This window comes from Ranitomeya variabilis, chromosome 1 (assembly GCF_051348905.1).
Source record: "Ranitomeya variabilis isolate aRanVar5 chromosome 1, aRanVar5.hap1, whole genome shotgun sequence".
NCBI lineage: Eukaryota > Metazoa > Chordata > Amphibia > Anura > Dendrobatidae > Ranitomeya > Ranitomeya variabilis.
The window spans coordinates 1,144,725,837-1,144,730,611 of record NC_135232.1 but is presented as its reverse complement, the minus strand read 5'-3'; positions in this window follow the sequence as shown (position 1 = coordinate 1,144,730,611).

Genomic DNA, 4,775 nt, shown 5'->3' with positions numbered 1-4,775 from the left:
TGTTTTCAAAATTGTATAGAAATTAGAAAATAATATGACTTGCGTAATACCATTTAGAGGGAAATCACATCGTATAAAATAACACATGTACATGAATAAATAAATATGCAAACAAATATATATGCCAAGTATTAAAGCATTTTATTGTGACACTTTCCTTATCTGGGAACATCTTAAGGTGACATGCATAACTTCTATCTTTAAGAACTTTTAAATTAGTTATTTGTCATTTAGATTTTTTGTGCAAATTTTAAAGGAATTTTATAGGAGCTCATATATTTAGTTATTTTCTTAGTTGAACCGGCTGTATGCAATGAGACAAGTATTTTGTTAAGATTAAGGTTGTTGTCAATTAATTTTCTCATATTATCCGCAATCAAGAGAAAATAATCATTGAAAAACAAATTAATAATATTGAACTTCTCATCAGACCAACGGACAAGGGTGGTGGTGTGGTTGTCTTGATGAGAAGCTCAATATGTTTATTCTCCAAAACACTATTTGTCAGAGACTTAGTTTTGACCCTATGTTTTTTTTTTTTCAAAATAATCTCGCTATTTCTAAGGGAAAGTTTATTATGAGGTGTTCTCACTGATAAATTAGTGAATAATATATTTGTGGAAGTAGCTATGGTATCAGCATATCACTCCAAAATACACAAAGGTTATTTCCCTCTACCCTCAGACCACTAATTGTGGGTATTAATAGTGTAAGGGAATAACTTAGTTCCTGGGTGCATGTGTACTTGTAGTGTTTTGGTCAGAGATCTACCAGGATATGTCAGGGACACAAAATATATTCTAACCTTATAGGATGGTATTAATATTATCAATGTCATGAGGTTTCACTTACCCTTCTATCTGTCATACTGAGGCACTTCAGGTATTATCTTACCATCTACACATGTACATCGCTTATTTATAGTGATGAGTAGGGTTGAGCAAAACGGATCGGTCAATTTGATAAGTCGCCGACTTTCGGCAAAGTCGGGTTTCATGAAACCGGAGCCGATCACAGTGTGGGATCGGCCACGTGGTCGGCGATCTTCGCGCCAAAGTCGCGTTTCATATGACGCGTTCAGCGCCATTTCTCAGCCAATGAAGGAGGTCGCAGAGTGTGGGCAGCGTGATGACATAGGTCCTGGTCCCCACCATCTTAGAGAAGGGCATGACAGTGATTGGCTTGCTTTCTGTTGCGTCACAGGGGCTATAAAGGGGCGTGCACGCCGACCGCCATCTTACTTCTGCCGATCGTAGCATAGGGAGAGGGTGCTGCCGCTTCGTCAGAAGAAGGGACATAGTTAGGGAGGGAAGATTAACCCCCAAACCGCTTGTGCTGTAACGATTTCCACTGTCCAACACCACCTTTTCTTTGCAGGGACAGTGGAGGCTCGATTTCTGTGCATCAGCTCTGTAGCTTATAAGGCTCCCTGATAGCTGCGTTGCTGTGTACGCCGCTGTGCAAACCAACTGCTTTTTTAAAAGCAAAAATCCTGTTGCTCCTTCCTTTCTGCACAGTTATCTTGTTTATTTGTCCTTTTTATTGCTGCCTGCCATACTTGTCCTGACTGAGATCATTGTAGGGAGATTGTTATAGTAGTACAGTCCCTTTTTTTTTAATATATCTGCCAGCCACTGTCTGCCACTGAAACTGTGTAGTGTAATACAGTGGGCCTGATTTTTTCTGCTGTCTCCCACACATAAAGAGGGAGATTTATACAGCCACTGAGTGCATCTGCGTCAGTCCTGTTTGTGGCATAGTACAAAGAGCAGTTAGAAGATTGCAGCAGAGTTCTAGTCTCTTCTTTTCCCCTCTTTCTATAATAGTGATGAAATAATATAGTGGTTGAGGGAATTCCAAGCCTTCATGGCTTAATAGAGGGGTTATAAGAGAATTCAAAGATATTATATAGAAGAATCCAAGAATATAAGAACTTCTAAAGATATTATGCAAGTGGGTTGTTTGCTTCTTTTCTAAACAGTGTACATATTTAGGGTTTATGTAGGGTCTTTTATTTTATTCCCCTTCTTCCCTTGCTTCCTTGCTTTATCTCCTTTAACTTGGCACAATCGACTTTCTTTGCTCCCTTGACACTACTCTGTGTGTTATCAGTGTATATGCAGCGTCCCTGTCTACCCTGCTGGCTCCAGGCAGGTAGCAGATCTCAATGCCCTGACCTTCAGTGTTCAGGCACATGGCAGAGCCCAGTCCTCAATATGGTGCCAGCTAGGAGAGGAAAACCGTGGATGCCGCAGCTGCAGCCTCAGTCCGGGTATGTCAGTGCCTCGTTTTGGGGAGCGGAAGTGAAAAGGAGCTGAGGGGTGATGCCACACTTCACAATGGTGAGCAAATCGGTTGCATCGCTCAATGAAGAGTGCTCCTCCACCTGCTCAGAGGGGTGAGGTGGGCCAGAGGCACGCAGGAGATGCTCCACAACACTGGGTATGTAAACGCCGGAGTCTGGAGGGAAGCTGATGGGGGATGTTAACTCCGGTTGGAGCGGGGGTGTCAGAGTCATTGTGGGGTAGTACCTCAGTGGTAGTCACAACTGCCTCCAAACCACTGTCTGCAGCAAGGACTTGAGGCGGGAAGATGGCGTCCATCTTCTCCATGCTGGATATGCCTGTTCAGTCCCTCAGCACTGCAGGGACGGCAGACATCTCTCCTTAGCCTTAGAGTTTTCCCAAAAGAGCAAAGAGGGGTTCAGCTTGACTCTGAGGATCAGATTACAGTTGAAGGTCCACTTTTCCCTTAGATTACTCTGGATTGTTCAGGAGCTTGTGTCAGACACATCTTCTCAGAGCAGTCAGGCCACACACCCTAGTCCTAATAATTTTGATTAGCAAATGGGGCCTTCTGGCTGCACCCAATATTAGCACAACCAAGAGAAACTCTAAATACACAGGGACCCAAAGGAGTATATTTCAGGAAATAGTATTTATTAAATATAAAATCTGATAATCCATAGCAGGGTAAACACTAACCAAGCAGGGCTGGAGAATACAAGTTGACCACATGAAAATTGAATAAATAGAACGCACTATATGGCACTATAATGTAATGTCAATATGGGCTAGCAATTCAAAGCTCATAAGTGCTATACACCAAAGGAGGCTACATATATAAGGAGCCCCATAATATACCAATGCTAAAAGCATACCAAATATGTCTATTGAAAATATACATACAATAAGTTGCAAAGTGCAAGGAGTGCTAAGCAAAGAAATGACTATTAAGGTGCGAGCAGCATAATAGAATTAAAGTGCCTATGTAGTGCAATAATTGATTGGATATTAAGGGCATAATACCTACATGCGGTGAGAGACCTGAAGCCCCAGCCTGCCGCCTCAATGAGCGTTTCGCCGATCTTCGTCAGGAGGCGTGGCTTAAGTACCGCTTGTGTCACTATAAATAGTAATGTCTGGCCAATGGAAACAAGAGACAGGCTGCTACAGGTGTGAGTCGGCTAAAGAGCGGCGCATGCGCAGGTGTCTCGGCAACCCACAGGGCTCTTCCCGCAGCGCCCATGGAACGCAGGCAATCCGCCGTCGCCATGCTCACGTGCGGAGGGCGCGTCAGGAAGTCCGGATGTCGAGATCCCGAGCATGCGCACTAGCCAAGGAGGGAAAGTACAATCACATGTCCATCAGATAGTGAAGAGGGGAGGAGTATATATGCCGAACTCCCGGGCATGCGCATTAGATGTAAGGTCAGTTATTTCGGCTGTATAGCCATAAAAAAGTGGCCAAAGGGTTCACCACCACCATACAGTATGCTCAGTACATATCTAGTTATCAGGGCTATAATTAAGGAATGTGTGAATCTAACAGATATACATAATAACACGGGAGACATAGTGAATTAACCACCGTGAGAATGTGATACCAGTACTTAGTAAGGGACGGGAAAATGGAATAGTAAGTGAGACCTTGTAGAATATAAACAATAATACAATAAATAATAACACCATTTAATATAATATACTCTTAAGAAATAAAAATAGTGTATGCGAAAAGCATATAAAGTGAAATAGTAACCATTTAACTAAAAAGTCCTGAACAAGAAGTCAACACATCTATAAACAATAATTGTTATTTTAAAAGAAATTTTTTTTCTCTCTCTCTCTCTTCTTCTTTTCTTGCTATGTCCATCAATTTCAAACAGGGTAACAGCAGGACATCATCAGAAACCACAAGACACCATCCAGGAGCAGCCAGACCAGTAGCGCCAGATAGTATACACAATAGGAATAAACACTAAAGAATATAAATGACAACAATTAAAAACAAGAAAACTCAATATCAAATATTAAAAGCCATTAACATGTTAAAAGCCCAGAATTGATTACACAGCTTATAGGAAAGACCCGAACCCATGGTTTTCATTCAACCCATTTGGTACCAAGGTGTTGAGTCGGTAAATCCACTGACTCTCCACCTGAGACAATGTTTTGAACAAATTACCTCCACGTATGCCAAGAGTTACTTGATCGATAGCCATAATTTGAAGGCCACGTGCATCGGATCCATGTACTGCCCTAAAGTGTCTTGGAAGAGTTTTGAGCTGTTCTCCCTCTTTAGCTTCCCTTGATTTTTCTATATCTCATACGTGTTCCCGTATTCGTATACGTAGCTCTCTGGTTGTCATTCCAATGTATAGTAGGTTACACACACATCGTGCTTGGTATATTACACCTTGAGTCGTGCACGTCAAATAGCTCCTTACCAAGAATTTCTTAGAGCCATCAAAATTGGTGAATTCTTTACTTTTAATAG